Consider the following 13,943-nt stretch of genomic DNA (forward strand, 5'->3'; position numbering starts at 1 on the left):
GCATCTATGTATTGAGATATGTTCTCTGTGCAAGTCTCTGCTGCCATTTTGCTGCTATAAACACATTTGATGGATATAATAGAGTTGAGAAAGCAAACACCACAGATCTCCCAATGATGATGACAGTAGTGTTGATGATGATGATGCTGTCTGTCTGCCTGGATCTACTTGGTGCCAAAGACTCAAAAGGAGAATTAGCCTTCTGTGGTTCATAACATTAAATCTGCCCCAATCCATGAATAATTTGATCTGTGAAGAGAGAAGACAGACGGAGAACAATAATAGCAACAAAACGCAAACAAAGCAAAAACAGTTCACACATGGTCTATACACGTTATTTCCAGTCATAAGAATTCTTGGATCGTTGCTTTCTTTTGCAACCAATTTCATTGCTTTGCTTTGAGAGAAATGAATCTAAGAATCTGGTCATGCTGATGCCAGTGGTGGTGGTATCCTTTCGGTCTGAGGGGCCACAGTCACTTACGGCTTGGTAAGCCTGTGCTCCCTCTACAAGAATGCCAAGCCTGCCTTGCCCACTTCCTGGTTCTCACCATGCTCTTTATCATGTGGATGGCCATCAATAAAGATGCACTGTGTAGGGACCAAATCTGTCCAGGTTTGTACTAAGTGTGTCATCTCCAGCTGGTTGATAGTTGCTTACTAACAGAACCAACTGCAAGTCCACTATTAACTTTATAGTTCATGGTAAAATTTTGATTGATCATAGCTATCATTTCTCATGGGAAAGTCAACTTCAGAACTATCATAAGATCCTCAGGAAACTATCGTCTTGTACACCTCTCTATTGTGTCCATCTTGTAAAACACAGGTTATCTTAGGCTGAATTATTTATCTGGGTCGTTGGACATTTCTTGCACTAAAGCATAAGGGTTTTCATGTTTTGATTTAAAGGAAGGATTGAATAGCACATTCTTTTCCTTGATTTGGAGTGAGAAAGATGTCGAATATTAGTGCTTATCTTTGGCAGCATTCTGTGAATGAATGGGAGTTTTCTTCCTTCCCATCTGACAGGCAACTGCTGTATTCATTCACCCTTTGTGAAGACACTACATTTTTTTTTTTGTTTATCTCAGTACAAAATGTATTTCACATATACTGGGAGGTCAAAAGGTAATGTTCTGTCTTTTAGATTTTAGCCATGTGCAAAATTCATCATGATGATATCATATTATTCATTATTTCATTTTTATTTAGAGAGAAAATAACAGCATCAGAGATGCCCTGAAATGGTATCCATTTGGCTGATAGTTTCACTGGAGATCTGTTTCTGATGCCAGAGTCAACTGTGCTGAATCCAGTGAGAAGCCAGATTTAGTCTGCAAGGGCCATGGAATTCCAGCTTTTCCCTTGCAGGAAGTATCCCTGGAAGGGAATATCTGTAGACAAAGCCAAAGCTGGTTTGTTCTAAGAAAGCATCCTGTGCTCAAGCTGAGAACAAGATACTGGTTGTGTGAGAGGAAGAGCAGAAGGGTTATGTAACCTAGCAAAGGACACAGCCCTGAGAAACTGCGGCTGCTTTCACATGCGCAGACAAGGATGAATGAGTGTCGTTTTCACATCTAGTTCACCAACCAGAAATGCATCCACCCATATCATCTGGAAGGAAATGCAGTGGGGCTGCAACACTGTGTGCCTGCATTGCTGCCTCTGACCTCTGCCACTGGCTGTTTCTCACACTTATCTGCTCTCTATTTTGATGTTTATAAAATGTGTTCCCAAGCCCTTCAGGATAAAATCAACAATGGGACCCAGGACTCCAGTGAAGGATTCCCAGTGGGAGGTCTGAGCCCTTTGTTTCACAAGCTCTAATAGAGTGTGAAACTGACACAGAAAGGGGAGGGCCATTCAGCTAAAATTAACGTCTTTGTTCCTTTATTAGTTAAACTTGAACTTGGCATTCTGAAGTTCTACTGGGCCACCTGGTCTCAAACTCTGATTTAATCATGATTAACAGGGAAGCTCATTAAATCTGTTCTCTCACTTTCTCCCTCTTTAAGCAGAGATTGCAAAAAAGTTTCCTCTTGGTTTTGGTATAATTGCCATTGTTGATTCTAGATTAATATTTTAGAAAATGGCCAGAAACTTTATGTGTCCATCATTCTTATTCATTAAAGAGATTTGGTTTCATCTCTGTTCTTTAAGTTCTATGGAGAAGAAATTTCATGTTACAGTTTACTGACATTTGCCCTATTAGGAAAAGGTAAACATAATATGATCAATGAGCTCATATTGATATGTAAAATTAATTTTTTTCCCATTTGGGTCCAGTTGAGGTCAGGAGGGAGCTTTTCTTGCACATCCTACCTTTGCTGTCCTAACTTCATAGCACTCACACATGCCCTGCATGCTGGTTGAGCACATTTCTTGCTTTCTATATGTATTTCTTATCTTGATTAAGGCATTGTGTTTGTGCAGCTCATTTAAAAATGTAATGTATAATTAAGAAATATAGGCTAATAGATAATCATCTATAATAGTCAAGCTTGTAGTCATGTTAGTTAGGTTTTCCAGATATATAGAGATATATTTCAGTTAGATAGGTATTCTTCAAATCATTCAGAGATCTTCAGAATATGACATTTAAAATGTCTAAGAACTTAGGACTTTTCATAACAGTGAGACACATCTGCTCCTGACAGCACCAATTATGTCAAGAGGAAGATGGGCATCAAAGACACTCCTTATGGAGTTTGCTAGACATTTGGACAAGAAATGCTCTTGACTGGACTGTTTGATGTTATGCTGTATGAACTGGACATGCAGGACCCAAAGAAAAAGGACTGCTAACCTTGCATAAAGGTGAGGTGATCCTTCGGGGTTCCTGCTTCATGAACGAGTCTGCTAGACATTCTGCAGAACACAGAAAAAAGTGACTAACATACTGCCAATGTAAGTGGAACTGTCTTTAAAATTTCTTGCTTCGTGGAAAAGTCTGCTGGACACAATGGGCCTGTAGGCTGAAGATGGATGCCCAACAATACAGAAGAACGTTGAGTGACTGTCCAGGCAGTGAGATGTCTTTGTCAATTCTAGAGTTTTGGAAGTTGCTTACAATGTACTTCCTGTTTACTTAGGTAATATTATATTCTTCTGAAGTCTTTGATGGAGTTGAAGAACAGATAGTTATAGTTTTTGTTATTTATGATAAAAGATAAATATTACAACCGTAATTCTTGCTTGATACCTGTTTTGTTAAAGTTAAAACCTTCCTTTTTTATTTAAACAGAAAAGGGGAGGTGATGTCATATTCCCCTCTGTATGCTGTGAATACAATTGGTTAATAAAGAATCTGTCTTGGGCCTGGCAGGGCAGAATAGAGGTAGGTGGGGAAAACTAAACTGAATGCTGGGAGAAAGAAGGTGGAGTCAGGAGACGCCATGTAGCTGCTGCCAGGAACAGACATGCTGGAAACTTGACACATGGCAATACACAGATTAAAAGAATGGGTTAAATTATAATGTAAGAGTTAGCCAATAAGAAGCCAGAGCTAATGGGCCAAAACAGTGATTTAATTAATACAGTTTCTGTGTGGTTATTTCGGGGCTGAGCAGCTGGGAACAAACAAGCAGCCTCCTACAACAGGTCCAGTTGAGGTCAGGAGGGAGCCTTCCCTGTACATCTTACCTTTGCTGGCCTAACTTTGCAGCACTCACACATTCCCTGCATGCTGGTTGAGAGCATTTCTTGCTTTCTTTAGTGATGGGATTCACTGGGAATTGGGGTACAGGCAGATGCCTGTGGTGTTCCAATGTCACCCATTGCTGTGGGATAATAAAGATTTGTCACTCATTTAGGTTTAATGAAATGCTAATTGGCCAGTAGCCAAGCAGGAACTGTAGGCAGAGCAAACAGACGAGGAGAATTCTGGGAAGAGGAAAGGCAGAGATGCAGTCACCAACCAGATGCAGAGGAAGCAAGATGAGAATGCCTTACTGAGAAAAGTACCAAGCCCCATGGCTAAACATACACAAGAATTATGGGTAAATTTAAGTCATAAGTGCCAGTTAGTAATAAGCCTGAGCAAGAGACCAAACAGTTTATAATTAATATAAGCCTCTGTGTGTTTATTTGGAACTGAAGGGTTGTGGTACAGAAACTTCTATCTACAACCAACGTCCTTGGTATAATTACATTAAGATTCTATTAACAAAGCTCAAGGGAACTTTCTCCAAGTCTGATGCAATGATTCTAACCATGAGGTTATATTTTCCTTATCTGTGAATGGAAATATCTATTTTTTTTTTACTATTTTACCTTTTCCCACCCTTTTTGTTGAGAGCATCAATGTATGCAGTCTCAAGTCCTTCTCTGTTAATGTTTTCAAGTAAGAATGGTCAAAAAATGAAAGACCAACTGTTATGATCTTGCTGGCCTGCCCTGTCATCTGGTTACCCTGTCCCTTTAAGAGATGAGCTTTGTCCACTCCTAATCTCTTTCTGCCCACTGAGGCAAGCCTGCCTCTACCTTTTTCTCTGTATGCTGTCCTTCTGAAGAGGCAACTTTCTCTCTGTCTCCCCCTTCCCTTCTTCTCTCTCCTCTTCCCTCTTTCCTTGTCCCTCTATGTTTTCTCTCTTTATCTAGGCTCTTGCTAAGACAATAGGTTGTTCTCCACAAACTGGCAGTCAGACTGCATTGCCAAGATAGCACCCACATGACTCACTGAATGCGAAGAAGCACAGGTGGTGCCTAGATGGAGCCCCCACCCCTAACATTCTAGTGTCCTTGTGCAGGAAGGTTCTTTGCAGGTTACCAAAGGAGAAACATAAACACCAATCCAGCCACAAAACATTTGGCCTTCTCTTTTAATTTTTTGTGCTGGTCTGAGATTATTTATTCCCTGTTTTTTCATGTGTGTATTAACCTCTTCAGGTTGAAGTTTTCTTTCTGGCACCTTCTATAGCACTGGATTTGCAGATAGATATTGTTTAAATCTGACTCTGTCATGAAATATCTATTTTCTCCATCTATGGTGGTTGAAAGTTTTGTTGGTTACAGTAGTCTGGGTTGACTACAGTCTGTACTACATCTGTCCAGGCTTTTCTGGCCTTTAGAGTCTCCATTGAGAAGTCAAGAATAATTCTAATAGGTCTGCCTTTATATCTTACTTTGTCTTTCCCTTGCAGCTTTTAATATTCTTTACTCTGTATAGTTAGTGTTTTGATTATTATATGGTGAGGGAACTTTCTTTTCTGGTCCAATCTATTAGAAGTTTCATAAGTTTTTTTTTATACCATTTAGGTATTTCCTTCTTTAGGTTAGAAAAATTTTCTTCAATGATATTGTTGAAAATATTTTCTGTTCCTTTGAGTTGGATTTTTTCTCCTTCTTCCATTCCTCTTAATCTTAGGTTTAGTCTTTTCACAGTGTCCTGGGTTTCTTGGCTGTTTTGTATCAGGAATTTGTTTTCTTTGATTGATGTATCCCTTTCTTCCAGCATATCATTCTCTGATATCTGATATTCCCTCTCCTGTCTCTTGTATTCTGTTGGAGAAGTTTTCCTCTGTAGTTCCTGTTCAAATTCCTAAATTTTTCATTTCCATAATTCTTCCACTTTGTGTTTTCTTTTTTGATTCTATTTCCATTTTCAGGTGTTGTGTTGGAAGGCTTTCCTGGCTGGTCAGAGGTTGTGGTCTATCATGCTGGCTGGAGCTTGGGCCTGGGATGAAGCAGCAGTGTGGAGAAGGAGGTAGGAGCCGAAGTTCTGTGGGATCCACAGGAGATGTGGGCGGAAGGGGAAGGAAGTTGCAGTTGGTGCTCTGTTGCAGAGATGGGGGTGAGACTGGGGGTCGGGTTTGCCAGGAGGAGGGAGGGGTGAAGGTCTTCAGTAGGCTTACCTACTTCCCAGGTCTGCCCAGTGATGTGTTCCCAGGGAGTGTCTGCTGGTCCTGGAGGCTGGGATACTGGGATGAGTTGGGGGAAGGAAGATTGGAGGAGAACGTCTTAGTGATCTGCTGGGGATAGGATCAGAGTAAAGGGAGATCACAGCAGGTTTCCCGCTACAGAGCTGCGGATAAGACTGGGGTGGATCTGGAGGAGCAGAGGGAGAGGTGGGGATCAGCCTTCAGTTGAGTGGCCAGCAGGGAGCTGATTGTGGGGCCCTGGAGCCCCAGACAGTAATTAAAATATCAGTAGCTTCATGTACAGTTAATAAGCCAACAGAAAAACACCAAACCTTTCTTAGGTGTGCAGAGTGGCAATGGAGACCTTGAAGCCTAAACCTTGTGGGCAGAAGCTGAAGCAAAGCTCTGTTGCCAGGCCCAGTTCCGGTCCCTGCTATGTCTGTTCTCTCTGCACTTCCTGCAGTCGGGCTCTGCACAGTTCACTGTCACATGAACCAACACCTGTTGAGAACATGGCAGATATCAGTGAAGAGGCCAAGAGACAACCTCAGAAGTCACAGATGAATACTGGCTGCCACCAGTGTCCATTGAGATAGACTGAATTGCTCAATTATAGGAATAATAGCATTGGAGTTGTAGCTCAGTTGTTAAAGTGATTGTCTTGCAAGCCCAAGGACCAGAATTCTATCCCCAGGCCCTATATTTTAGAAAATGGGCATGGAAATTTTGATCATAATTCCAGGGCTATAAAGCAGAAACAGTGAACGACTACAGCTCACGAGTCAGACAGCCGGTCCTACTTGATGAGCAGGCCAAGGAGAGACCCTGTCTCAAAAACCAAGGTGAATGGCATCTGAGGAATGACATCTCAGGTTATCTTTTGATCTCATACACACGGGCATGATTCACACACACAAGCACCTACACACAGGAGCACACACAGAAATCATAGGAATAATACCTGTGGGAAAGGGTGAGGCCAGTCAGATGCAGGGGAAGATCAAAGATCAAAATGGCAGCCTGTTTTTGGCTGAGCCAACGAAAGAGATTGAGTTGGTCTACATGGTGTTTGTAATAAAATATTCTAATTAGTTCTTTGAGAATTGCATACATGCATACAATGGGTTTCAAACATGCATGTCTCAATCCTCCCTCCAAGCTCTCTCAGACGTGTCCTTACCCCACCCAACTTCTTGTCTTCTTTTCTTCCTTTTTAAATCCAGGAGTCCATTCTGCACTTCCTGTATACTTATTGGTGTAAGGTCATCCAGCGGAGCATGTTGGACCTACCAGAGTCAAAACCCTTAAAGAAAACAGAATCTCCCTTTTCCAGAAGCCAGAACTGCCGAAAACTCCTTAGCTGAAGGTAGAGACTCATGTTCTCTTCCTTCCTTCACAGAGTACTGTAAGCTGGCCTGATCATGCGCAGGTAACTACTGCACAATGGTTTTAAGAACCATGATATTGGCCAGGTAGGCTGCTTGCAGATCTTCTCTTCTCCCTCTGTTCTCCCAGATCCAATCCCCTAGTCTCATACCCAGCTCTGCAATAGAACACCTGTAGCAGCCTTCCTCGCACCCTCACTATTCCCCCCCAGTTCCTGTCTCCTATGGACCCCATAAATCTTCCCCGTCTAAGCTCCCTCCCCAACTTGCTTTATCCCAGCCACTAATACCAGCACACAGAGCTTGTTAACCCAAGGGCTGCTCCTGCTTCGGAAACAAGTTGGCTAAAGGCTGATCGACACTTCTGCTTCTCCAGATTCGGTCCCCGACGCCAGTCTCTTCACCAGCTCTGTAGCAGGAGCAAACGAAGCCTCTATCATTCTATTTACCCACAAAGAATTGGAAGTCAAATGTGGGGATGTGTCTGTCTGCATGCCCCCAAGCTCCCTGCCGTGATGATAATCTCTGAAACTGTGAGACCCCCACCCACAATTTTCCTTTATAAGAGTTTTCCTTTATAAGAGTTGCTATGGTAATGGTGTCTCTTCATAGCAATAGAAACCCTAACTAAGATAGGCCCTAAATAGTGTTTTAAAAATATCGTCTCAGTATGTTCTTTGGTGTTGTTTCCAAAGTGAGTTTTGTCCTTCCCTGTTTGTACAATCGATATCTTCTTGTTGAGGGAGAAGAGATGGGCCAGTTGTTACAACCACAGCCACATGAGCAAGAGGACCTAAGTCATGATTCCAGAAACCACATAATAAAACAGGTGTGTCAGCATAGATCTACAACCCCAGAGCTGTGGGGGGCCCAGGAGACTGAGGCAGATGTATCCCTGGAGCTCCTTGGCCAGCCAACCTAGTCAAATAGATGAGTCTCTAAAACCAAGGCGCTGAGAGATTGAGGAAGATTCCTAATGTCAACTTATAACCTCTACATACAGAAGTACATATGGTTTGTGTGCACACATAAATACACACATCACCATCCACACAACCCCTCATCATCATCATCATCCTGTTTTATTATCTTTGTGCCTAATCATTCATAGTTCTGTCTAACTGCTCCCTTTTTGGATACTCACTATTTTCTGACTTTTTTTCCAAGCTAGTAAGTGTTCAATTCTTTACCATCAGGACTTCTAAAATGTAATTTCTATTATTTTTTTATAACAGCTACAACCCCCAGCACAGGTGGTGCTGAGCCTACCTGCACTCACAGTCTGCATTGATAGCAAGGGAGACAGCTGGTGTTTGCACATCTTAACTCTCGGTGAGGTCTGCTTTCTTAGCGTGGAGCTCCTGAGTCATTAGAAACACAAGTCCTAATAATCTTCTCTTCCTAGACCCCAGGATGTGTTGCACTTCACTGGGACAACTATGGCTTTAGGAAACTTGACTCTGTGAGGTTCACATTTCTTCACTGGCTTGACTTTATATGAGTTTGGCATTGCACAGAATGCGGAGGCAGAGGGAGGTGATCCTCAGCTCTTCGTCCTGGCAAGAGAAACAAGAGCTCTGTGAAACACAGCTTGCATTTCCACATCATTGTCCATGGTCTTCATAGCAGGCTTTTCTCACTTTTTCAGTCCATAGGGCTCTCCATTCATTTTTTTACTTGTAAAGATTCAATGTCTCGCTTCCTCCCTCCCCCCCCCTTTTTTCTTCTTTAAGCAAATGATGGGAAAGACCTCTGCCTGAGTCCACTTCCATCTGTGTAAGAGTAGGACCCGGACCCAGCTCATCTCTGACCACCTCTCTCACCAGGCTTAGTTTTTACTTGTGAAAAGCGTTGCTTCAGCTAGCCCTACTCACTGCCTGGGAAATAAATCCCCAATGTGAAGAGAACTCCAGGGCAACTGGTCGGTTGCCACTAAACAACTTCATCCTCTTTTCCTGGCCCCTTCCCCACCTGCCCATCTTCATTTTATAGGAATCAGCATTAAACAAATCTATAACTATCCAAAGCAGGCGACACATTCAAAACAAGGACAGACAGGCTGTCTCTCTCCCCATTGGTGACAGACTTAAAACACACGAGACGGTGATGCGTCACTTCGAGTGTTTGCTTAAGGACCGGCAGCCGGACCCAGCCCTCTAAATTGCCAAATGGTACACGGAGCATCGTAAAGTCCAATTCTCACGTCTCGCGGTCCGCCCATTAGCTCACATTAAATGCTGGCAGCCAGGCCAGCCCGCCTTGGTGGTTTTCTGATTTGTGGTTTGCACTTGGCTGTCCCCATAGGCTTTAAAAATGATTTTACTTTGTGAATAGCCCGTGATAGACTCGAGAGTAAACTTGCCAGGGCCAACATCTGCAGTAATAACATTGCACATTATCGTGCGTTTCCTGAAGGGCTGTGAAGGGCTGCAGAGAATGAGAACAAAGACGATCTTCTGTGGTAGCGGTTGTTTTTCTTTCATGCCAGAGCGCCTCTGGACTGAGGCTCTGAAGGACTCTTCCGGGGCATCCATGGCTCTTTGCCTTTAAAAGGTGAAACTCGAGAACGGGAACAGACTTCAGTTTTCTTTTCCCTGGCTTGTGGAACTTGTAAACGAGTCTCGCCTTTTTCTTCTTCTGGGTGGTTTTCCCGATTATCTCGTCCAATCTTCTGTGGTACAGACAGAGGAGACTGGTGGGTTGGGAGAGGTGTGTGTGGTCAAGGAACGGATAGCAGAGTTTAAGGACGGACCTTCTTGTGCTTCCTCTATAAAGGAGAAAGATGACCTTTAAAAGTCACAGCAACAACGACTCCTAGCAAAAGGAACACATAGCCTCAACTGGCCATCCCCTGTGACCAGACTTGCACCCAGCCCAGGTGTCATCAGAGAGGCTTCACCCAGCAACTGATGGAAACAGATACAGACCCTCAGCCAAACATTGGACATAGTTCAGGGAATCCCGCCGAGGAGAGGGAGGAAGGATTGTAGGCGCCAGGGGGATCAAGGACATCACAAGAAAACCCACAGAAGCAACTAACTTGGGTTTCTTAGGGGCTCACAGAGACTGAACCGACAACCAGGGAGCCTGCATGAGACTGACCTAGGCCCTCTGCATATATGTGACAGTTGTGTAGCTTGGTCCTCGTGTGGGATTCCTAACAATGGGATCAGGGATTGTCTCTGACCCTTTTAAAGGACTGTGGGATTCTACTCCTCATCCTGGGTTCCTCTATCCAGCCGTAATACATGGGAAGGTGCTTAGTCTTAGCGCAACTTCATATGCCATGTTTTGTTGATACTCATGGGAGACCTGCTCTTTGCTAAACAGAAATGGAAGAGAAGTGGATTGGGGATGGGGCCAGGGAGAGGGGAAGAGGGACTGGGAGAAAAAGAGGGAGGGGAAGCTATAGCCGGGATATTAAATAAATAAATTTATTTAAAAAAATTACAGAACTAGAAATGAAACTAGAACACATACTGCAAAATGGACAATATGAAAAAGTATGAAAAATATTATAGACACTTGTAAAACCACAGCCTTGTTTATACTGTGAACACTTCACCCATACCCGGTATCAACTTCTATCTAAATGTGTATCAGTGCGGTCAAGTCTCACATAGTGATGTGGCTCTATTCTGAGAAACAGGCCATCAGTTGGGTTTGCCATTGTGTGTGTATCCTAGAGTTTACCTATATAAACCCAGATGGTACCGACATCACTTGATGTGGCCTCTTGACCACTGTGGCCTGAAACACACTATATACAATGTATATGAAGTCACTACTGGAATATCTCAGCATACTATCAAAGAGTAGAATTGAAAAACATATTAGCAGAAAGGATACACTCCAAACTAATGACAAAAACAAGACAGGAAATCTAAGAAGCAACAATGGACATTTGCCATTTTTAAAAAATACTAAGTCCAAGTTATCCTTTTGCATGACAGACAGCACACTAGGTGTGTTTGTACCAGCCTCTTCACGATCTCATGAATAGGGAGTAATGTGTTATGCTATAATGGTTTCATTAAAATAATTTTCCAGAAAGAAATTGTTGGACTAAGTGATAGAAAATATTAAGAGCTTGGTATCCATTCTCTGGACAGTTGCTGTTGGTTTACTCTCTCATCTCAGTGCCCAAAAGAGCATATGTTTTCCCATATTTTTACTTGTAATCATCACTGTATCTTCTAAAAATCTAAGTTTAATTTTTTTTTTTGAGACAGGGTTTAACTGTGTAGCTGTGGCTGTCTTGCTATGTAGACCAGGCTGAACTGAAACTCACAGGAGGGTCTTTTGCCTCTGTTTCCTGAGTGCTGGGATTATAGGTGTGTACTGCTGATATAGTAGTCTGGGCTAGAATCTTTATCCAGCAACTGATGGAAACAGAGGCAAGAGACCAGCAGCGGGGCACTGGGCTGAGCTTCCAAAGTCCAGGTGAAGAGTGAGAAGAGTGAGAATATGAGCAAAGAGGTCAAGACCATGATGGGGACACCCACTGAAACAGTCTACATGAGCTAATGGGAGCTCACCAACTCCAGCCGAACTGGAAAGGAACAAGCATAGTTCAAACTAGTCCCTCTGAATGTGGTTGACAGTTGCATGGCTGGGGCAGACTGCAGGACCACTGGAAGTGGCACTAGTTATCCCTACTGCTTGTACTGACTTTTTGGGAACCTATTCTCTTTGGATGGATACCTTGCTTGGCTGTGATATAGTAGAGAAGGCCTTGGACCTTCCCCAAAGCAATGTGCCTTACTCTCTCTGAGGAATGGGTGGGGGTGGGAATGGGGGGAGGGGAGGGAGAGGGAGCTGGGATTTGTATGTAAAATGAAAAAAAGATTGTTTTATTTTTAAAAAAGAAAAATACAATAAATTAAAAGAAAAACCAAACCTATCTAAATGGGGAAAAAATTCTGTTCCTATTGGATGTGACCCATCTTTCTAGTACCTTCTTCTAACTGGGAGGATAATAAAATCTTAGTAATGGTTTGATTTTTCTTATCCATTAAAAAAAAAGGTGTATACTGCTATGTCCAACCTTAATTTTTAATTGTCAGTGAAATACATGAAAGCATTTGGTTTAAGCTTTTAATCACATTTAAATTTCTTCATTTTCAGTGTGTGCGCATGTGCTTGCATGTCATACCCACGTGTAGATGTCAAAGGACAACTCTTTCCACGATGTGGAAGCTTTCTCCTTCCTCCATGCGGGTCTCAGGAATTCAGGTCAGGTTACTGGCTTGGTGTCAAGTGCTTTAAGCCACTGAGACATCTCTTTGGCCCCTCCTCCCAGATGTGTCCCAGGGTTGAACTCAGGTGTTCTTGTTGGGGGGCACGTGATTTAACCCACTTTGCCATCTTGTCAGCCAATGAAAAGATTTTAAAAACATGCACTAGTTTCAAAGCACTTATAACCCAAACCATTAGACAAATCCGCAGATTTTATTTGTATTTCTAGAAGGCGTGTTTATGCTTCTTTGCACATTTTTAGTTCATAGACAAATCTTTTGACTTCCCATCTGGCAAATTTGACTTCCCAATTATCTCAAACAAGTTACACCTAATTCTGTCTGTCAACAGTATTTGTAACTGCTTTGTGTAATGTACTGACTCAATTCTTTTTAGGGTTAATATTTAGCTCATTAGTTTTTTTTTGACTGACTTTTCTATGTCCCTATTTCTAGTTCCCATGAAACGTCCTGAAGTCCATTTACTTCCTGCACTCTAATCCTGTTCTGTCAGCCCACGTGGAGTCATAGCTCAGCCCCCACCTCCGCTCTTATCTATTCCCATGTCTGCTCTTTTTTCTCTAGACCTGCAGCCTAGGCTAGCTGGATTTGCCTTCCCTGTGGGTCAGCCTCTCTGCTGTGTTTGCCCTTCTCTCTCCCGGATCCTGTATCTTTCTGTTTCATTTACTTTTTATTTTTGAGGCAGGATCTGGCTGTGTAGCCCGAGATGACCTTGAGCTTGTGATCTTCGTGTCACCATCTCTTGAGTGCTGGGGGTTCCAGGTGTGAACCATATCCTGAGTGCTGGGGTTTTAGGTGTGATCCATCTCCTGAGTGCTGGGGGTTCCAGGTGTGATCCATCTCCTGCGTGTAGGAGTTCCAGATGGACACTATGCCCCGTCCTGTCTGTCTCTTGTTTGACTGTCTTGGTTTGGTGGAATATTTTGTACTGAAGGGATCAAGGAGCAGTGGACTCTTCATCTGATTTCATAGGAACAGTTCTTGTGATTCCTCGGAAGCATCATTTAGGTTTCTGCTCGTGTCTTCTGTCAAGTCACAGAAGAAAGTTTCCAGGAATGACATTACGGTTTGAGCACGTGCCTTTCCCGGAGCACTGTTGTAATGAGATGTTTTCTCATCTCCCTGCAGTCATTCACACCGAAACAAAGACTTCGCCTACCTTAGCTCTCGGGGAAAACCAGTTCTGCTTTAGTCTAGAATTTTCTGACTGAACGACTGGATTACATTTCCCACAATTTCTCGAAAGGAATTGTTTTGCCTCTGTTTGATTTGGGGTTTGTTGGTGTGTGTATGTTTCTTTCTATTTTTGTCTGGTTATGATTCCATGTGATATTTGTAGAACAAACTGAAACTTTCCATCCTTTTCTATGTTCTACACCAGTGTAAACATTACAGGAATTCTTTGTGCTTTGTAGTTTTAATTCAATCTACTCAGATGA

General features: G+C 42.7%; 1 pseudogene; it reads right to left on the reverse strand.

Moving 5' to 3' along the window:
- Window positions 1-9,780, reverse strand: part of LOC121455706 — a 59,568-nt pseudogene extending 49,788 nt beyond the window's left edge.
- Window positions 9,781-13,943: the final 4,163 nt, after the last annotated feature.

This window comes from Microtus oregoni, unplaced genomic scaffold (assembly GCF_018167655.1).
Source record: "Microtus oregoni isolate MIOR12 unplaced genomic scaffold, Mior012 000014F_ref0000157, whole genome shotgun sequence".
NCBI lineage: Eukaryota > Metazoa > Chordata > Mammalia > Rodentia > Cricetidae > Microtus > Microtus oregoni.